The sequence below is a fragment of the Scyliorhinus canicula genome, unplaced genomic scaffold (genome assembly GCF_902713615.1).
Source record: "Scyliorhinus canicula unplaced genomic scaffold, sScyCan1.1, whole genome shotgun sequence".
NCBI lineage: Eukaryota > Metazoa > Chordata > Chondrichthyes > Carcharhiniformes > Scyliorhinidae > Scyliorhinus > Scyliorhinus canicula.
In genome coordinates this window covers 58,782-81,773 of record NW_024055475.1, presented here as the reverse complement: position 1 = coordinate 81,773, position 22,992 = coordinate 58,782, and the positions used below count along the sequence as shown (strand labels likewise).

The 22,992-nt window shown below is 47.4% G+C and overlaps 1 non-coding gene across 1 annotated transcript; it reads left to right on the top strand.

The window, feature by feature from the left end:
- The first annotated feature begins 140 nt into the window (after positions 1-140).
- trnan-auu lies at positions 141-214 on the top strand. The gene has a single exon. It is a non-coding gene; the product is annotated as a tRNA-Asn (tRNA).
- Positions 215-22,992: the final 22,778 nt, after the last annotated feature.

Below are 22,992 nucleotides of genomic sequence, written 5' to 3'. Positions count from 1 at the left end.
GCGGGACCATGTGTACGCTCCTTCCAGATATTTTCTTCACTGCCTCAGGGGACCAATATTACCAGCATTCTCATTCAATCCCTGGCAATCAGAGGATTGGCCGTCACTGTTGAAATGCACAGAGTTGCGATCCTGTTGTCGTCTCCGTGGCGCAATCGGTTAGCGCGTTCGGCTATTAACCGAAAGGTTGGTGGTTCTCTCCCACCCAGAGACGAAATGTTGTTCCACTCCTGGATGATATGTTTTTAGGGGCTGTTTCGGACAGGGCTAAATCGCTGGCTTTGAAAGCAGACCAAGCAGACCAGCAGCACGGTTCGATTCCCGTAACAGCCTCCCCGAACAGGCGCCGGAATGTGACGACTAGGGGATTTTCAGAGGAACTTCATTTGAAGCCGACTCGTGACAATAAGCGATTTTCCTGTTCTGACAACACGTACCGTGCACCGGCTGCGGCATGGAGTTGCCTCTCTCGCTGCAATATCCTTCATGGCACCGAGCTGGGGAATAGCTCAACGATGCTGTGTCTCCCCCGATAACTCAGGAGATTGTGACACTTCCTCACGGACCTGCTAACAGACGAATGTTGAGCAGGAGTTGGCTATTCATCCCCTTGAGCCTTCTCCAACATTCAATAAGTTCGTGACAGATGCGAACATGACCTCAGATTCACATTTCACCTACCCCGGATAACCTTTGATTACCTTTTCAGTTGAGAATCCAACCACATCTGTCTTAAAATCTTCAATGGGCCTATCTCAGCCGTCTCTGGAGAAGAATCCCTCAGAAAGAAAGCCCATAGATCTACATAACCGGGCCTGGTCGAGCAGTATCTCTGGCCATGATGTGGAGATGCCGGCGTTGGACTGGGGTGAGCACAGTAAGAAGTCTTACAACACCAGGTTAAATTATTCTGTTTGGTGATTCACCTGTGGAAGGAGCTGCGCTCCGAAAGCTCGTGTTTGAAACAAACCTGTTGGACTTTAACCTGGTGTTGTAAGACGTCTTACTGTATCTCTGGCAGCAGCACATCCCTTCCCGATGAACTTAATGCATTCTATGTTCGGTTTGAGCAGGTAACCAACAAGCCGCTGTCGAGTGCCCCAGCAGCCCTTAATTCACCCATACCCACCATCACAGTTTCTGAAGTCAGATCGGCCTTCCGGAAAGTGAACCCACGGAAGGCGACGGGCCCGGATGGGATTCCTGGTCGTGCACTCAGAGCCTGCGCATACCAGTTGGCAGAGGTATTCACAGACATCTTTAACCTATTCCTACTCCACTCCGAGGTCCCCACCTGCTTCAAGAAGACCACCATCATACCGGTACCAAAGAAGAACGAGGCAACATGCCTCAATGACTGTCCTCCGGCGGCCCTGACGTCAGTTGTAATGAAGTGCTTCGAGAGGCTGATCATGAAGCGCATCACCTCCATACTCCCGGAACGCCTTGACCCACTTCAATTCGCATACCGTCGTAACCAGTGCACATCAGACGCCATTTCCCTGGCCCTACACTCATCCCTAGAGCATCTCGAAAACAAGGACTCCTACATCAGACTCCTATTTATTGACTACAGCTCCGCCTTCAACACCATAATCCCAAAAATCGCGGGTTCGAATCCCGCCTGTGCCTCGGTGCTGATCCATTCAAAGTCCTCTGTAACGTTTCATTGTCTCGCAAACACTTGCAGCATGAAATATCATTCACCTATTTTCCTCATTGGACATTTCACCTTCAGCTAATGAAAATAATTCCAGACAATTTGACTCTGAAAAAAGCGATGTTCAGAGCAGTTCCCCTTTTGTACCTTCTTCGTCAGAACCAAAATAAAGAAAACTAGTCTGTTGAGACCTGCTATTATTCTGAGTTCTAACCTCCGCATGTCCACCAAAGTCTTGGCATTCTTTCGACTTCGTCACATCCATGGTGTGAACCGAGAACTCCAGGGATGATTTGCACAGATTAAGCATCATTTTTTGATTAGAAACACCTATAGTGACAAAGATAGTGTATAAACAGCTGAAATTTAGATTTCTGTCTAGGTTTCCCGCCCTGATATGCATTGCAGTCAACACTGAATCCACTCAACAGCCGAATTCTAACACGGAGTAAACCGAATCCGGCAGCAGAGGGCGCCAAATTCAAGCACGGGCGTCAGAAACTCACCTGATAGGATGGGAGGCGAGCGATGTCACAATAGACCCTCTCCCTGCACTGCACGAAGTTCCCTCTCTCCTACACAATCCCTGACTCAGTCCAGTCCAGTTCACTGTGAGAGATTCAGTCAGACATGTTAGTGATAATACTGGCGGCGCTTTGGCACAGTAAATAGTAATAGTGTTAATTAAACCAGATTAGCATATTAATACACATAGGCTAGAGTATAATTCACGATCGGGAATGTCTATGAAGTGCCTGCATCAGAGGTCCCAGAAAATGCCGCAGATACAAGCAAATTTGTATCAACTCTGTTTAAACTCAGGGCGGCACGGTGGCGCAATGGTTGGCACTGCTGCCTCATTGCACTGAGGACACGGGTTCGATCCCGGTCCCAGATCACTGTCCGTGTGGTGTTTGAACATTCTCACTCCCACAACCTAGATGTACAGACTCAGTGGACTAGCCACGCTCAAAAGCACCTCTTAATTGAACAAACTCTAACTTTATAAAGGAACAACAATCTGTTCATTTCAGTCCTTCACTTTCGCAGGCCGGCAATGTTCAATCCAGTAGCTCAGTCACCAGTGACAATAACAGTCCCAGAAGGGGCTTCGGTGAAGTTAAATTGCCAATATAAAGGCCCCAACATGTACAAAATGCAATGATATCAGGAGAACCCGGCACAGCCACAGAGATGGATTATCACCAACAACTCAGCAATGAAGAAAGATGTGGGTTCAGGACGATATCTGGCGTTTGCTGACAAATCTGAACAGAACGGTTACCTCAGTATAAGCGCATTCGATGTGGAGGATGGGGAGGATTATTACTGCGCACTGAGAAACAGCGTTCGAGAAAACCTAAAGCCCCGTACACAACGCTGAGTGAGTGTTTACAGCATCACTGAGGTTCCTTTCCGAGAAGGAATTGATCCCAGGCTCAGGCAAGCAATCATGTCTATTTACCGGACATGTCTCTGTCCTTGTGTAGATCAAGAGAGGAATAGTTTGGGAAATCTTGAGAGCTATGGTTGAAAATATCAGCCATGATTGAATGGCAGAGCGGACTCGATGGGCCAAGTGACCTAATTCTGCTCCTATGTCTAATAGTCTTATGGTCTTATTATGGTCTATCATACCGCAAATTGTATTGTAACTTTAAAACCAGAATATCTACCTACCGGCAGAGGGTGGCACTCAACTGAGGAGATGGACGAAAATCATGGCCTGCTCTTGCAGAAAGTCCAAGGACAAAGACTCCTCGTTACCTGTTCTGTTAACGCAAAGCAGAATGGATCAATACGTGCTGCGGTACAAAATGTACAAGGTACTTAATGGGCGGCACTCTGGTTCAGTGGGTTGCACTGCTGCCTCATGCTCCGAGGACCCGCGTTCGATTCCCGGCATGGTTCTCTATCTGTGCGGAGTCTGTACGTCCTCCCCGTGTCTGCGTGGGTTTCCTCCGGGTGCTCCGGTTTCCTCCCACAAGTCCCGAAAAGACGTGCTGTTAGGTGAATTGGACATTCTGAATTCTCCCTCTGTGTACCTGAACAGGGGTCGGAGTGTGGTGACTCGGGAATTTGCACAGTAACTTCATTGCAGTGTTAATGTAAGCCTACTTATGACACTAGTGAAGATTATTAGTACGACAATGTACGCTTAATGTATAATAACCGCCGAGCAACATGAGAATTACTATCAGTTGGGACATGGGAAGGCCGGAAGGCCTCATCTGAACTGGTGGTTCTGTGCCTCTGTGATTCTGAGTGCTATAACATTCCTGGCGCTATAATAATTCCGCGAGTGACAAACGTCCAGGATTTCTACGTACATATTTATGTCCAGGTATTGGCTGCCCAATTTTACTGGCCTTGTCTTTCACTGGCGTGTCGCTGGCAATCAGAGGAATGCATTTCTCTGCTGCAATAAAGCAAGATGTGATAATGTTGGGACAGCAAGTACCGTGAGCCGGCTGCGGTATTGGGATCGCCGCACCATTGAAGGATACGGCCTGCTGATGTGGTGGGTCAGCTCAACAATACTGTGTCTCCCTCAGTAACAAACACTGACTCGGGTAAATGCAGGGCCGTTGCATTGCCATATGAACATCCGACTGGGGAGCAGGGAGTTGGCCAATCGGCCACTCCAGTCTACTCCACAATTCAATGAGATCATGACTAAGGTGACCATGGCCTCAGCTCCACATTCCGTGAAACCCAAGGGCGCTGGCAAGAGGCATGATCAGTAAGTTCACAGATTCCGAGAAAACCTTTGTGGTAAATAATGGAGAGGAAAACCTTAAAACAGCGGCAAATGGACTCTGGAAAGTGTGAGGCGATGGATTTTGGGAAGACTAAAAGGGCAAGGGAATATACAATGAAAGGTAGGACGCTCGGAATTACAGTAACCAGAGGGACCTGGGGTGCGAATCCACAGACCACTGAAGGTAGCAGGACAGGTAAATAAGGTGGTTAAAAAGGCTTATGAAAGTCTTGCGTTTATTTGCCGTTGACTATAAGAGCGGGGGGTGGGGGCGGTTATGATGGAGCTGTAGAAATGCTTGTTAGACCACGGCTGGAGGACTATGTGCAGTTCAGGTCGCCACACTATAGCAAGGATTTGATTGCACGAGGGAGGGTGCAGTGGACATTCACCAAGATGTTGCCTGGGCTGGAGTTTTTCAGCTATGAAGACAGGCTGATTAGGTTGGGTGGTTTTCCTTAGAGCACAGAAGGCTAAAGGGCGACCTGATTGAGATACATTAAATCCACCTGATCCACCCATTCTGCATATTTTTGGATTGTGGGAGGAAACCAGAGCACCCGGAGGAAACCATCGCAGATACGGGGAGAACGTGCAAAAGCCATGAACTCGCCCAAGGCGAGGATTGAATCCGGGTCCCTGGCGCTGTGAGCCAATAGTGCCAGCCACTGTGTGACCCCAAATAACCGAACTGTTTGACCAAGCTTTTGACCATTCGACCTAAATGTTCCTCTGAAACTCCTTGGGACAAGTAATGATTTGAAAAGCTCGACATGTGCATAAATTGCAGCTTTTGTTGTAGTTTAATGAGACTTGATAGTTTACTGAGTGAGTGAGTCTGCACACCAAGATATGAACTCGAAGCAGGAGTTAAGGAATGGCAGATCGATTCATCAACCTTATATCTATTAAGAAGCGAGCTGCAATTGTCAACTGGAATAACTGTGTAAGTGGACCTCACTATTGATGTTTTTGTGTGTTGTGGTTTGTTACAATATTTCTCATTCTCACTATGGAAACTGAACTCTCAATGAAGGCGCTGTGCAGAAGCTGGAACTGCCAGTGTGGGTTTTTTGTACGGGGTCCACCATATCTCTGTAGCAGTGTGGGCTGCATGGCACAGAAATACACGGCGCTGTCAGAGATCATTGTGTTACTGATCGTTAGCTCGGTAGTCTTGTTCGTTTTATCAAACGTAGGAGAAAACCGATCATCGAGGTCGGTGCTTCTTTGTACATTCAGCCCAATAAGACGAAACATGTACATTGGAGCTTTCCCGGTCTGCTGACTGTACCAGTACACATAAGTGTTGGAATCGTTTCTTCTCAAGGTGCAGGCTATTGTGACATGACTTTCCTCTTGAACCATTATTTCAGGGTGCTTTTGCTCCACGGTATCTTGGTGGCTCCATTCTAACAGAAATAACAGCGATAATGACAATCAGAGTCAGCTTCATATTGAGTAATACAACTATCAGCAAATTTATCACTGTCATTTTACCAACAATAACCTCTGGGTTACAGCAGTCAGGAAGAGAATGGAGTGTTACTGGGAAGGAAATACTGACTGAGAAGTGAGATAACGATGAGGAGCGAAGCGAGATAGTTCATCATGATCCTTCTTGAGTTTGTAACTCTACAATGAGATCAATCCTCTGTCTGAGACAGAAATAGAGATCCCCGTCACACTGCACTGCTGAACCGGCCGATGAGAGGAATGAACCACCAGCAGCAACCTCTCCAGTAACACAATTGGGTCAGAGCGGGAGCAGCAACCAGAAGCTGTGGGCGGGGATACCGCAGTCTGAATATTGAGTGAAGTGTGCGGTGACTCTCGGAACTGGTGGAGCGGAAATAGCGACGGTTGAATCTTCACTACACCGTAACCACCCTGCACCTGCTGCTCACTGTGCAAGGCACTGAGAAGAAATAGATCGGGAGGGAGATGACGGACTAGAATCTAGAAACTTTGAGTCAAGGATGAGGTCACATGATCTATACTGCCGAGACACTTTGAAAGAGTTACTTATTCTTCTTTCAAAAACAGCATTCTCTACATGCTCCGGTAAATCCCTCTACATTTACGTCTAAAGTTATTGTTGAATCTTCTTGCTTTATTTACACACCTCTTCTACAGCTTAGCAGATCGCAGTGTAGATAATGAATGGACTTTTCCTCAGCTTTATTTCTCCTCGATATTTGTATTATCCAAGTATCTGATCGTGGAAACAGCTCCAAGCGATCTTCATTAACAGACCGTTTACATTTCAGCAACTTAGTTCAGTCTCTCCTTTACCTTCTTTGACCTAAAGAGAGGCGGCCTCATGGCGCCATCGGCAGTTTCCCTGCCTTAGGCTCCTTTGTCGTAGAGCTTTACGGCAAATAAATGCTCTTTGGCCGCATCGTGTTTGCCCCGGCCATCAAGCACCTATCTAGTCTACAGCAATTTCCTAACACTTGGTCCGTAGCCTTGCATGCTATTGTGTTTCAAGTCCTCATCTGAACGCTCCTTAACTATTGTGAATGTTCCCGCCTCGACCACCCTGTGACAGGAAATGAGTTCCAGGATCTCACCACACTCAAATTCCCTCTAAATCGTCTGCCCCTTGCCTTAAATCTATGCCCCCTGGTTGTTGACGCCTCTACTGAGGGGAAAGGTTTCTTCCTTTCTATGTTCCTCAAAATTTTGAACACCTCGATCAGGTCTTCCTCGGCCTTCTCTGTTTTCAGGACAATAATCCCAGCCTATCCAGCCTCTCTTCATAGCTGAAACACACCTGCCCAGAAAACCTCCTGATTAATCTCCTCTGCAGCCTCTCTGGTGAAATCACACCATTCCCATAATGTGACAACCAGAACGGCACACTCCAGCTGCGGGCTAACCAGCGTTTTATGCAGCTCCATAATAACCGACCTACTATTATATTCCATGCCTCAGCTAATGAAGGCAGGTATCCCGTATGTCTTCTTAATCACTCTACTTGTCCTGTTACCTTTGGGGATCTATGGACATAAACACCAATGTTGCCCTTGCCTCTGTACGTCGTAGCGTCCTGCCGTTCATTTTGTATTTTCTTGCACTGTTGATCCTCCGAAAATGCATCACCTCACCCTTTTCAGGGTTAAATTGCATTTGCCACTGTTCTGCCCATCTGGCCAGTCTGTATATCTCAACCTGCAATCTGCACCTTTCCTCCTCTCTATTTAGCACACCGCCGATTTTCATGTCACCAGCGAACGACAGTTGGAGATAGCTCAGGGAACTGGAAAGCCAGAACGGTCTGGATTCCTGCTCCAGCTCTGGGGTGGTTGCGACCTGCCTCCCAAAGGCCAAGCATGATGATTAGAAAAACACGTGAGACCAAAATCAGAGGTATCCTCAGTGATGTCATAATGGGCCTGGCTCCCTGCAGTGTGTGGGTGGAACATTGAGCTGAACAGAGCCCAAGTTCCCGCTCTCCTCTCAATCTCTAACTCATTCCATTCCCATTCACTGAGAGATTCAATTAATATGTGTCTAATATAACTGGGTTCTTGCACATTAAGTACTGGACGACGCTCATCAAGCCAGTTTAACAGATTGATGGAATTTACACAGCCTCATAACGTTAGATAGAGGTTTACCTCCATCCTGTTTATGCTTCTGCTCCTTTGATGCTCTACATTTACAGTCGGACTATTTGACGGTCCAATGACACTGTCCCCGGTGACAGTAGTTGTGTTTGAAGGGGCGTCAGTGAAGTTAGATTGGAATATGTTACAATTATATAGAACGTTGGTTCGGCTATATTTCGAATACTGTGTCCAATTCTGGTCACCGCACTACCAGAGGAACGTGGAGGCTTTGGAGAGAGTACAGGAAAAAGTTTACCAGGACGTTGCCTGGAATGGAGGGTATTAGCTATGAGGAGAGGTTGAATACACTGGGATTGTTCTCCCTTGAGAGACGGATGCTGAGGGGCGATCTGATAGAAGTTTATAAAATTATTAGGGATATAAATGGGGTGAACAATTAGAGGATTTTTCCCAGGGCGGAAATTTCAATTACAAGGGGGCACAAGTTCAAGGTGAGGGGCGGGGGGGGGGGGGGGGGGGGGGGGGGGGGAGTGATTCAGTGGGGATGTGCGGGGGAAATTTGTTTTACACAGAGGGTGGTGGTAGCCTGGAATGAACTGCCAAGTGAGGTGGTTGAGGCAGATACGTTAGCGACCTTTAAGGCTTATCTGGATAGGGACCTGAACAGACGGGGTATAGAAGGGTACAGGCGGTTGGTCTAGATCGGACATGTGGTCGGCGCAGGTTTGGAGGGCCGAAGGGCCTGTTCCTGTGCTGTATTGTTCTTTGTTCTTTAATATACAACCCAGGTATAGCGAACATCCACTGATAAGGACATAAGCCGGCACAATCTCCAAACTGAATTACTAATGATGTAGTAAGATTGTAAAAAGATGGATTCTGAAGACAATGCTTGACTGTTGCTCGTAATGTAAGCAAACTGACTGTGGAGGTCTCTTACTGTGCAGTGAAACGCAGCATAACATAAAAACCAAGAAACCACTCAAAACTCCTCTGCGAGTATTTGTGTCGTCTTCTTTAGCGCCTTGATCAGCCTGATTAATTTCATCCCAGGTCCACAGAGAACAAACATTGTCAGGTTTGTGTAACGAACAGTTCCGTTGTTTTATTTGCCCTTCTTCAAATCAACTGATCTGAGAAATCTTGCGACGCAGCTCAATGTGTCGGCCGATACCTCCTCAGTAAATATCTCGCAGCTTATCCGGAATACTGACCTGCCTACATAGGCAGAGAAAGCTTTTGCACATGGAGTGATTATAACTGAACATTACTGACTGTTTTTCCAGGGCTTTCAACTCGGCCGGATCCCGGGAGAAGTACTGTGCATCACTCGTCCCTGTAACAAAACGTAGAATGTGTCTCTATTGGAAGTTGATTTAACACAAGAAATAGATAACGACCTTTGAATAGTAACTCACCAAAGGGCAGAATGATTATTATCGTAAAGCACCATGGCATCCGTGCTCTCTGGCTAATACTTCTGCAGGCAAAAACAGCATTTAAATGGATTCTGGCCCTTCTTTTCTTATATGAAAATGTAAACGCAAATTATGAACAGGCCTCGCTCATTGCGGCATATCCAGGGAAGAGTGTTACTAAAATCCCTGCTCTCTGATAACTGCACAGGCTACATACTTTCTGAATCACCACGGCAGGTTTTTGTACGGCGCTGAATGGTCTTCCGTTCACTGTGCCTCACTGCGCAGAGATAGGTGGCGGTGTCTGTCACGCGAGCGTCACTAACATTAAGAACACCGTGTTTCTCTGTAAAACTGAACCGAGATGTTATCCTGCCCTGATCGCTGGTACCGCTCGCCAGGTGCAGCATGGTGCCATCCGGGGATTGTCTGTACCATTGTGGGATCTGTGCTGCTACTGTGATGGAACAGTCCAAGGATGCAACATCTCCCTCGGTAATCACCATTGACTCGGGGGACTGTGATACCTCTTCGCTGCCAGCGACATCTGAGAAACATGCACATGTACAATAATTGTGATTAATTTAATATCACACAGACCGCGAGAATATGATATAGCACAATCAAATACAACATTGCATAACAATATATACAATAAAACAAACTGTATGTTACTACAACGTGACATATCTGATGTGTGAAATATTCCTGACAGACATCGTGATCACACTCACACGGAGAGAAGAGTAAGAAATTCAGGGAGATAATCACTAAAGTGAAGCTCAGCTTCATGTTGGATCCTATCGATCTATGTTAAGTAGCTCTCGGTAGTTTTCAGGACCAGAGACAATACTGCGAAGGCAGCGCTGTTGTATATCAAACTGAGTCTAACACCAACTGCACCGTGCCCGCCCGAGCCGGGTCTCTGGGGCTTGTGATCACAAAGTGAAGCTGTGAGGGAGCTTCAGCATTGGGTGGGGTGTGGGTCGGAGAATGCGCATGCGGCAGAGCATCGCCTCTGTGGGGTCAGACTGAGGACACGTGTGACGTCACCCTGCAGATTTAGTGACGTCAGTCTGTAAACTGAGTGACGTCAGTGGTACTGGTTGAAGGGTCAGAAACATCTTTGCCGGAGCTGATCTGAACATCCAGCCCTGAGTTTCAGAGAATTAACAGCTGATCAGAAAGAGCAAGGACGGGTTACCCTGGAGACTGGTTTGATGATCGATCAGATTCTGACGTTTATTTCTACTGCCGCTGCTGGAAACAGGTGGGTGACAGTTTGATTCGAGATTAATGCGGTTTCCACCAGGTGTGGGTTTGAGCGGCTGACATCGCCATTGCTCAATGTGGCTGCATCTGCCCGAGATTCTGTCGAAATCCCAACAGACTGAGCGTTAAGGAACAGTGCCAAGTACGGGAGTGGGACTGTTGTCCACCATAAACTCAGTCTGTGAGTCCTGGTCCTGATCAACTCTTCAAAGCCACTTTCTCCACCCAGAGATAGAGAGAAGTTTGGCTGCCTGAGAGGTGCTGTTGCTGTTTTTCTTTTTTGCCTCACTGCTTGTCTGCTAACATGAGTAACACAGCACAGGTGAAATCCAGGAACTCCCTCCCTAACACCACATGGACTGCAGCAGTTTAAGAAGGCAGCATCAAAGGTGAAAGTAAACATAGCAACTTCTTCTTTTGTCTCAACATCTGAGGACAGTAGCCGAGAAACATTTCCATCACTCAGATCAGAAATACATGTTCAAACAGGAATTATTCATGTGTTTAAAATTCCGATTGAAACCATTATTTGCAAATGCGATGAAATGTGTTTGTTCCACAATTACTTTCCGAAATGCCCCGCCCGCACCAGCCCCATACAACCCAGATACTGCGTGGCCGCAATGTCGCTGTCTTATCGGTAAAAGTTGAAATTCGAAGCAACAACTTTTATTCCGCACCATCAAGAAACGGTTGTCTTCCTCAGGATTTTCTCACTTCACTTTCTTGCGTCTCCAATTGTAGTTTAACACCTCTTGTTGGGGAACTGTCTGTCAATGAATGAATGGGATACAGTCAGTGCCTTCGAAGAAGAATCGCTGCACAGATCCAGACGGGGTTAGGAATGGGTTTGCTGGTTATTGTAGGACGTAAACGCAGGTTTGTGAGTTGTGTCAGAAAACATTAAACAGACATTCGAAAGGAGAATGAACATTGGGAGGGGGGGACTCAATTCTTGGGTTTGTTATAAAGTGAGCAACCACTACCTTGTGAAATGTGCTCATTAATCTACAATTGTCTGTCAACCATAAAATAAACCAGCCATATAGACCCTGTGTACCGACTTTGATCAAACAGACATAGAAGGGGAGAACGAATATGGAAAAAGTTCACACAATAATTCAGACAGAAATAGAAAGATCATAAAAAGACTAATGGTGAGTTAACAACCCGTAAATTAGTTGTGAAATTCATTTTAGTAGAAACGCTTGTTCATATTAGTGTTGTGTTTGTTTTTGATGGTTTGGCAATGACACTGTGTACCTCACAGGCTGAGTAGTTGTGTCTGTCTATCAATGTGAGAGCGCCCTCTACAGAGAAATGACTGGAACTCCCAGTGTGAGTGTTTGGACGGGACCCGCTGTATCTCTGCAGCAGTGTGGGCTCCATGGCGCAGAAATACACGGCACTGTCGGAGAGATCAGCCACGGCGATATTTAAAGGTACCGTTTGGTTTTTTTTGTGCAAAGCAGCCGAAAACCTGGCTGGAAAATCTGGAGACTGATCTGAACTGCCCGAACTATAGATTCTCATTACATTCCTCGGAGGATTCCCGGGATACTGAGTGTACCAGAATAGAGTTTCCAAAACAGCTATGGAATATCTACAGTCCAGTTTAATGCTCTGTCCTTCCAGAACCGTTATCTCAGATCGATCCTGGGACACTGGGTCTTCACCATTTGTTCCTGGAACAAAACACAAAACGTATTCCATGTCTGGGAGTAAAGATAGCACACGGAACACACGGTGAACATTAGAACATCGACTCACCGGGCAACATGACCATTATTATCAGTAACCAACATGGGGAACACATGGTGTCTGATTTAGAGTTCAACTGAAATAAATCAGATTTTGAATATGTTCTGGTATTAAAGCGGAAATTCAGATGAATGAATGCTGCACTTGCTGGGAAAAGGAGGAGCGTTTCCGACAGACATGATTGGCTAAACTGTCGAAACTGATTACAGTTGGGCACCAATCAGCGTTCGTTCTGGAATAATGATATCTTCTAACTTCCTCTTTCTCCAGACTTTCTCTGTCCCCCACCTCTGTCTTTCTCCCCATCACACGAACCTGCCTCTCACCATTGACTCCATTTACACCTCCCGCTGCCTGGGGAAAGCGGGCAGCATAATCAAAGACCCCTCCCACCCAGATTACTCACTTTTCCAACTTCTTCCATCAGGCAGGAGATATAAAAGTCTGAGAACACGCACGAGCAGACTCAAAAACAGCTTCCTCCCCGCTGTTACCAGACTCCTAAATGACCCTCTTATGGACTGACCTAATTAACACTACACCCCTGTATGATTCACCCGATGCCGGTGCTTATGTAGTTACATTGTGTAACTTGTGTTGCCCTATTATGTATTTTCCTTTCTTCCCTTTTCTTCCCATGTGCTGAATGATCTGTTGAGCTGCTTGCAGAAAAATACTTTTCACTGTACCTCGGTACACGTGACCAATAAACAATCAATCCAATCCAATCTAAGGTCTGCTCGCTCTGTCGCTCGGTCTTTATGCCTGTTTCCCCTTTCTCTGTTTTTGACCCTCACTCTCACACCTTTCTCCGCGTGTTTCTCTTTCTCTCGTTTCCCTGAAGTTCAGACCACAGAATATCCAATTCGTCCAACTTTGCACGGAAATCACCAAAATGTTCAATTAATAGGAGCAGCTACAACAGGTAAAATATAATATCCACAGCTGATGGGTAGGATTAAAATGGAAACACTTACATGTAGATCAGAACATTGATATTTGTGTGAGTCAGGCTTCATAGTGACATCTTTTACGTGTTGGTATTTTCGTGCCGGATCGCATCGTGACCTTTGTGGGTTCCATATTGTTTAAAACTAGTTTGTTCAACCAATGTGCCTGATATATTACACTAAAAAATGGGAATCGCCAGGATTTAAAGTACAGTTTGAATTATCTCCGTGTATAAGTTTATCTTCATTGAAATAAATCGGAATAATAGCAATATAAACCAAAAGTAATGCCACATCACCACGCAACTGGCAGTACGGTAGCACAAGTGGATAGCACTGTGGCTTCACAGCGCCAGGAACACAGGTTTGATTCCCCGCTGTGTCACTGTCTGTGTGGAGTCTGTACCTTCTTTCCGTGTGTGCGTGAGTTTCCGCCAGGTGCTCCGGTTTCCTCCCACAGTCCAAAGACGTGCAGGTTAGCTGGATTGGCCATGATAAATTGCCCTTAGTGACCAAAAAAAGGTTAGGAGGGGATATTGGGTTACGGGGATAGAGTGGAAGTGAGGGCTTAAGTTGGTTAAGTGGGTCGGTGCAGACTCGATGGGCCGAATGGCCTCCTTCTGCATTGTATGTTCTGTGTTCTATGCAGTAACATCTATCAGTAATTTGAGAATTCGATGATTTTCCAGGAAAGGTCCACATACCTCAGATGGCCACCAGATGGAGCTCGCCTACGGTGTTTTTCTGTTTAGTCCACTGGGTACATGACTGGCATTATGGTGGTTGTGATACTGCTCTAGTAATCCAGGGCGTCCAATGGCTCTTCGAAATGGCCCTTTCCTTATTGCACTTCTCAAAGATTTACCTGAATATTTCCCATTCTATCTCCCTCTGACTGAGGGTCATAATGCACTCCCAGTGTACCACAGCCCCTGTGTTGGCTCTAAACTCAATCGTTTTGCCGTGAATTGATTATCTCCAAGATATCATTCCTTTTCATGTCTGTATTTGATGATCAAACCAATAGAGTTACCCCACCCTTTTAATCCCCCTGTCTATATCTGTCTGAAAACCCTGTCAGGAGGAATCTTGAGCCGCCATTCCTGTCCCCCATTAACCTTTTCTATATTAACTATTATTTCAAACTAATATGTTCCTATTGCGGCTCTCAGCTGGACTGTTTTGTTTGCTGTGTTCGTGAGAGTGAATTATATACAATGACCAATGCCGAAACCTCCGGTTACAGGGCGACATGGTCTATTTTCTTCGCAGCGCCAGGGCCCAGGCTCGATTCCCATATCAAGTCCACTCTCAGTGTGGAGTCTGCACTTTCCTCCCCGTGACTGCGTGGGTTTCCTCCGGATGATCTGGTTTCCCTCCCAGAAATCCGAAAGACGTGCTTTCTTCGACAAATTGGACATTCTGAATACTGCGTCAGTGTACCCGAACAGGCTCCGTAGTGTGGTGTCCTCGGAGCTTTTCACAGTACCTTCATTGGAGCGTTCATATAAACCTACTTGTGACAATAATAAAGGTTATTATGATTTTGTTTCTATCGTTGGATTATTTTGATGATCAGACTGATCCAATGATTTTTTCCTTCCATGACTATTTTCGATTGTTCCCGCATCTGAATGTACCCTCCAGTTCCCACCCTTCTGCAAATCAGTTGATCCCTTCCCAGCAGCCCTCGCCAAACTCCCAACTGGAAGCCTACTTTCCCGCCCGCCTCTGAGTCAGTTGCGCCAGTCGGATTGTCAGGAATGTTTGATGGAGGAGTCTGCAAAATGAGTGGTGTGGTTCAGTGAAAATTGTTACTGAAATTAAAATGAAAAATCGGCTTATTGCCACGAGCTGGCTTCAATGAAGTTACTGTGAAAAGCCCCTAGTCGCCACATTCCGGTGCCTGTCCGGGAATCAAACCGTGCTGCTGGCCTGCGATTTTGTTCAGTGAGCTAAACCAGCCCTGGGTCAATGGTCAATAGTTTGGGTCAATGGGGAGATTGTGACCTAGTGGTATTATCACTGGGAAAGTAAATCAGAAATCCCGTTAGAATCTCACCAGGGCGGGTGGTGGAATTTAAATTAATCAAGATGGTTGTTGTGAAAACCAATTCTATATGAGACTGCAGTTCCACAGCAATGTGATTGCCTCTTTTTTTGACAAATATTTCATTGGCATTGTTAACATTTATTAACAAGATTTATACTCAACATGAGGCAGAGCCATTGGCAAAAACACAAAAGAAGTAACCATGCAACAAAAAAATCGTAAACATCTGTGCAACTAAGTCTGGGACAGGGCAAGAAAATGTGGGTGTGGTTTTCCAGGCCACCCGTGACACCGCTTGCACTTATCCTCCACCTCTGGGAAGAAAAAAAAACAGTTTCACAGGTGGTGTTAGTAAGGTAAACTCTGTTCACCAGCTTGAGCTGCATTAGGCTTAACCCACCGCAGGAGAAGGTGGAGTTGATCCTGTGCAGCGCCTTGTTCCAGAGTCCGCCCTCTATCTCCATGGCCAGCTCCCCCGCAGCCCCCCCCCCCCCCCCCCCCCCCCGTCTGGTCTCGACCAGAGGGGTCCTGACCTTTCTTACGAGTAGTCCGTAAATGTCATCATATTGTCACCTAACCAGTCCAGCCCTGCCATTGTGCACAAAAGTGTGTGTCTGGGTCCTCTGCGAGAACGTTTTGTTTCCCTTGCAGTATTCCTTCGCCGCTGCAGCTCTGAGCTCGCTCTCTTTCGGGGAGTTGAAGCTTATCCAAGAGTCCCCCCAGGGTCTGCAGTCTACCATCCATGTACATGTCCTTCATTCTGCCCTCCCATCCCCCATCATAAACGTGACGTCTATCTTCGTGGTGGGATCCTATGGTTGATGCAGATGGGGGCCTCCACAGACAACACCAAGCCTGGAGTGGAGGCTGAACTGATTACAGGTCTTTAGTGTGGCCATTACCACCGGGCCCCTGGCGTGTGTGTGCGGGGGATGGGTTTGGGGTTGGGGTTGGGGTTGGAGGGGGGGGGGGGGGCGCTCTGGGAGTGGTGCGGCAGCTAGTGCTCGGAGGCTTCCTCCATTCGGACGCAGTCGGCCTCTGGTTCCCTCATCCTCTCTGCATTTTCCGCCCAGTGGTAGAATGATAGGTACGGTAGGCCCGGCCTCCCACGGGTCGCCCTCGCTGCCAGATGGTCTTAAGTACCCTCGGGGCAACATGGTAGCATAGTGGGCAGCACGGTAGCATAGTGGTTAGCACAAATGCTTCACAGCTCCAGGGTCCCAGGTTCGAATCCCGGCTGGGTCACTGTCTGTGTGGAGTCTGCAACGTTCCCCCGTGTGTTTCCTCTCCGGGTGCTCCGGTTTCCTCCCACAGTCCAAAGATGTGCAGTTAGGTGAATTGGCCAGGCTAAATTGCCCTCAGGGTCCAAATTGCCCGTAGTGGTTAGGTGGGGTTACTGGGTTATGGGGAGAGGGTGGAGGTATGGGCTTGGAATAGGGTGCTCTTCCAAGAGCCGGTGCAGACTCGATGGGCCGAATGGCCTCCTTCTGCACTGTTAATTCTATAATTCTATGCATCTCGCCCCACATCCCCTCAGAACAATGGCCATGATTAGATTGTCGACCTTGGAGAACAAAGATTTGGGTGGAAAGATCGGCAGTGATAGGTATACGAAAGAGGAACATGAGCAGCACATACATTTTGACTGTCTGTAACCTTCCCCAGTTGCGATAGAGGGAGTGAGTCCCATCCCTGTAGGTCCCTCTTCACCTCTACCACCCGGCTGGAGAGGTTCCATATGTGGAGCCTCTTCCAGGTGTGGGACACTTGGATGTCCAGGACCCTGAATTTCGTTTGGGTCACTTTAAACAGTAGTTCTTCCACCTCCACTCCTCCCTCTTGGGGATTGACCGAATTCCCTCAGGAGTCTTGTTACCTTTCCCTATCGGCTTTGATATGAAGAGGAGAATGTAATCTGTATGCAGTGAGACTCTGTGCTCTCTGCCCCCTCTCCGAATGCCCGTGCACCACCCAGCTGATCTAAGCACTCGCTTTCCAGCGCGAACAGGAGCGGGGATAACGGGTACCTCGGCCTAGTTCCCCTGCTCAGCCTAGATTATTCGGACTTGGTGGTGTTCGTATATACCATCCCCGTGGGAGCGCTTTACATGGGCGTCCCCACGCGTTGAACCCAGCTCCAAAACCAAACCATTCAAGCACTTCAATGAGATACCTCCATTCTACTCGATCAAACGCTTTCTTAGCATCCAGGGAGACAATCATCTCTGTTGTCCTCTCCCAGGATGGGGTCATTATTACATTCAGGAGGCGTCTAACGTTCGCAGTTAGTTGTCTGATCTTCCTCAATCACTTCTGGCAGGCAGCTTCCCTGGAGCCTCGCCAATGCTTTTGACAGGACTTTTGCAATCGGTGTTTAAGACAGAGATGGGTCTGTATGTTCCAGACGCTGTTGGGGTCATTGTCCTTTTGGGGATAAATAAGATTGAGGCCTTTGCCAATGTGAGCCGCAGGGCCCATTTGACAGTAAGTCGCTGAACACACGTTCAAGGCCAGCGCTGCTGCAAATGTTTTGTGAAAGTCAACCGGGAAGGCATCTGGTCCCAGCCCCTTCCCTGACTGCATGGAACCGTGTATTCCACGGTTTCGCCCAACCCAAGTGGCGTCCCCAGTCCTTGGTTCCTGCCGTCTCCAGCGCCGGTATATCCAGGCTGTCGAGGAACTGTTCCATCCCCGAGTCCGCCTCCGGAGGTTCGGAGGTGTATACCCCTCAGTAAAAGTCTGCAAAACCTCATTAACCTCTTTGGGTCTGCTACCATCCTTCCATTTCTGTTGCTAACTTGCGCTATTCCTTTCGCGGCTGCTTGTTTTTTCAGCGAGTGCTCCAGCATGCGGCTGGCCTTGTTTCCATGTTCATAGAAGGCGCCGGCGCCTGGCCCTCCTTGTGGAAAGCAGATAAAATTATATCCGCGGCTTTTTCCTCCCCACCAGCAGTTCCACGGTTGGGGCAATGGAGTATCGCCGATTCATCTCCATTGTAGAGTCGATCAGCCGCTGCTTGACCTCCCTGTTTTTCCTGTCCCTAAGGGCCCTATGGGCTATAATATTGCCCATGATCAGTGCCTCTCAGAAGGTGAAGGGTGAGGCCTCCCCATTCTCGTTGCAGGTTACATAACCGTCGATGGTTTGGGTTATCTTTTTACAGAATTCCTTATCAGCGAGGGAAGCTGCATCCCGCATTCATGGTGGGCGTTGGGTCCGGCTCTTCTCCAACCTCACGTCCATGTAATGTGGCGTATGGTCGAAGATCACAATCGCAGAATATTTCCAATTTGTTACCACTGGAAGAAACCTTTTCCCGAAGACAAAAAAAAGTCTCTGGGTCTGTAGGTCTTATTCACATGGGAGAAGAAGGAGAAGTATTTTTCTCTCGGGTGATTGAACGTCCTCCCCCCAACCCTTGGCACACCAGCCTGTCCCCTCGTGGAGCGGCTGCCCCAAGAGTCGGGTTCCTCTGCTTAACCCCCGTGTGTCTCTCTCTCCTCTCCCTCTCTCCGCGCCTCTGTCTCTGTTTGCCCCTGCCTCTCTCCCCTCCTCCCTCTCTCCGTGCCTCGGTCTCTGTTTGCCCCTGCCTCTCTTCCCTGCGGCCTCTCTCCGCGCCTCTCTCTCTGTTTGCCCCTGCCTTTCTCCCCTCCTCCCTCTCTCTGCGCCTCTGTTTCTGTTTGCGCCTGCCTCTCGCCTCTCTCCGTGCCTCTGTCGCTGTTTGCCCCTGCCTCTCTCCCCTCTCCCTCTCTCCGCGCCTCTGTCTCTGTTTGCCCCTGCCTCTCTCCCCTCCGCCCTCTCTCCATGCCTCTGTCTCTGTTTGCCCCTGCCTCTTTCCCTTTCTCCCTCTCTCCGCGCCTCTGTCTCTGTTTGCCCCTGCCTCTCTCCCCTCCGCCCTCTCTCCGCGCCTCTGTCTCTGTTTGCCCCTGTCTCTCTCCCTCTCCCTCTCTCCGCGTCCCTGTCTCTGTTTGCCCCTGCCTCTCTCCCCTCTCCCTCTCTCCACGCCTCTGTCTCTGTTTGCCCCTGCCTCTCTCCCCTCTTTCTCTCTCCGCGCCTCTGTCTCTGTTTGCCCCTGCCTCTTTCCCCTCCGCCCTCTCTCCACGCCTCTGTCTCTGTTTGCCCCTGCCTCTCTCCCCTCCGCCCTCTCTCCACGCCTCTGTATCTGTTTGCCCCTGCCTCTTTCCCTTTCCCCCTATCTCCGCGCCTTTGTCTCTGTTTGCCCCTGCCTCTCCCCCCTCCGGCCTCTCTCCGCGCCTCTGTCTCTGTTTGCCCCTGCCTCTCTCCCCTCCGCCCTCTCTCCACTTCAGTGGCATGAATATTACTTGCCACTTATCAGCACAATATTGAATGTTGTCCGGGAGTTGCTGCATATGAACATAGACGGCTTTAGTATTTGAGGAATCGAATGCAATTCACAATATTGTGCAATCATCAGCGAACATTCCCACTTCTGACATGACGATGAAGGGCGAAGCTTGATCCTATTCCTCTGTCCGGAGGAACTCCTGCAACAATGTCCTATGACTGAGACTGACCTTAAACACCTACAACCATCTTCCATTGTGCAAGGTAGAACTCCAACCAGTGGAGAGTTCTCCCCCTGATTCCCATTGGCTGCAGTTTTGCAGGGTTCCTTGATGCCACAATAAGTCAAATGCTGCCTTGATGTCAACGACTGTCACTCTCCCCTCAACGCTTTACATCAACCATTTTCCCGCTATTTGGACTGAACATAAATCATTTCTGGAACCGAGTGTTCTTGGTGAACCCCAAACGGAACAAATTGAGAAAGTTGTTGCTGGGTAAATGCCACGTGACAGGATTATCCTTGATATTTTCCATCATAATAATAATCTTTTTTGTCACAAGTAGACTTACATTAACACTACAATGCTGAAGAGCTTGTCGTATGAGGAACGGTTGAGGACTGTGGGTCTGTTCACGTTGGAGTTTAGAAGGATGAGAGATCTTATTGAAACTTACAGGATGCTCCGAGGCCTGGATAGAGTGGACGTGGAGAGGATGTTTCCACTAGTAGGAAAAACTAGAACCAGAGAACACAATCTCAGACTAAAGGATCAATCCTTTAAAACAGAGATGAGGAGGAATTTATTCAGCCAGAGGGTGTCCAACCTGTGGAACTCTGCCGCAGAAGGCTGTGGAGGCCAAATCACCGTGTGTCTTTAAGACAGAGATAGATAGGTTCTTGATTAATAAGGGGATCAGAGGTTATGGGGAGAAGGCAGGAGAAGGCAGGAGAAGGAAGGATGAGAAAATAACAGCCATGATTGAATGTCGGAGCAGATTCGATGGGCCGAGTGGCCTAATTCTGCTCCTGTGTCTTATGGTCTTATGGTGTTATGATTCTGTCTGCACCTCCCACCGTCTGGGAAAGCAGGTATCTTAATCAAAGACCGCTCCCACTCGGATTATTCTCTCTTCCAACATCTTCCATTGGGCAGAAGATACAAAATCTGAGAACACGCACTAACAGATTCAAAAACAGCTTCTTGTCGGCTGGTACCAAACTCCTGAACGGCCGTCTTCTGGACGGAACTGATGCCTCTCTGCATCGTCTACTGTTGCAGCACTACCCTCCGTATGTTTCACCCGATTTCTATGTCTACGTATTTATATTGTGCATTTATCGTACATCCTATGTTTTTTTATGGATAGAACGATATGTCTGGACTGCAAGGAGTACAATACTTTTCACTGTACCTCGGTATAGGTGACAACAATCAAAATTTATGGTCAGTACCACAGTAAAGTGGCTCAATTTCTGGTGGCACATTTTTGTTCACTTTTGTGAAATGGAGAAATGTTTACCGAGGCGCTGTATGGAGTCCATGGGAAATTTGATATTCACATCAACAACCATGGTGCTGGGGAGGGTTGATTGGTTTATTATACCACCTGTAACATGTTTGGGGTTATTGTCTCTGAGGTCCCCCAGGAAATCAAGATGGGATCTTCAGTTGAAGGGGAAAATTTGAGTGTATGAGTGTTTGTTCGAGAGGGAGGGAGAGAGAATGTTTGTGTGAGAGATTGTGTGTGCATAGGCGTGTGTCTGTGTTTATGTGCGTGTCTGAGTTTATGTGCGTGTGTGTATGCGAGAGAGCATTTATGTGTGTGCGTTTGTTTGAAAGACATCATGTTGTGTACAACTGAATTTCACAAAGATCACAAGCAATCTTTTATTTACAATAGATTCACAGTAAACACATCCACTTCATACTGTTTTTTTTTCATATGGCATCTTTGCTGAGAACGGAGGAAGCCAGGTTTTGACAGTTAGGTTTTGCCATGAGTTCTGTATATGAAGCTACCAATTGTCATTATGGGTTGTTATTTTCAATGTTTGTGTCGACTGCAAAGCCTCTAAACCCACTGGTCGTGGCCGTTCACACCAGCCCATTGGACTTTTGGAATAAAGTGACGTCATTTTTATCAGCTGGTGACACCCAAGTGCTTGGGGCCTTCATGTGACACTTGGAAGAACCCTTGAAGCGGAATATTGACCTTCCCACTCGATGCGTGGGTCTGACTACTTCACCATACGGAAATGCTTTGGGAATGTAACGATCTTCTATCCTTTGGTCATACCAGAGCCGTGCAAACCACCTCTGTTTTGTTTGATTTTGAGAGTCTTTGAAGATCTGTCGTTGAGAATACTCTCGCATTCTGATTTTGCCCTGCCGGTACATGAAATTATCGCATGATCCAAATATTACAACCATCCCTCCTCAATGTAATCATGTTCCAGTTTTCTGTCTTTGACATGAAGATTCACCACTAGCAGTGAAGAATCACCAGCACCGGATTAAGATCGTCAGCTTCCTCTTACTGACATCCCGCTCGTTAGTTCCTGATCGCCTGCGGATGTAATTCATCCAGAATAGTTCGAAGGACTGAATGTATCGGTCTGACACACATTGCAAAGGACCTGCTTCAATTTACGAAGTAGTGAAGCAAAAAAATGAGAATGTTGAACAGCATCTTTCAGGCCCATCTATAGCTCCATCCATCAATCTCATTCACTGATTCCTCAATCAAAATATTCAACTATTACTAATCCCTGCATCAAAGTTACCCTTGTATATTTTGAGCAGATGGTGGGTGCAGTATTAATGTCATTGTACCAGTAATCGTGAGGCCCAGGCTAATTCTGTGAGGACCCCAGTACAAACCCCGCCATGGCTGGAATTTGAATTCAATTAATAAATCTGGAATATATACTAAAGATGACCATGAAATCCTCTCCTTTTCACCCATGAAGGAAATCTGACATCACTCCCTGGTCTCACGTACATGTGGCTTCAGTCGGACAGCAACATGTCTGACCCTTCAGTTCCTTCTGAGCTGGCCCACTCAGTTCAACAGCAATTAGGGACAGGGAACACATGGTGGTCTTGCCAGTGAGTCCCACATTCCATGGAAGAATAAAGGGAGAGGCACATAAATCTACATGTTTATCTATTACACAATCTACCCTCTGTCTAATACTCTGTCTGATAGCCTACTTGTATTTCTGTCCATCAT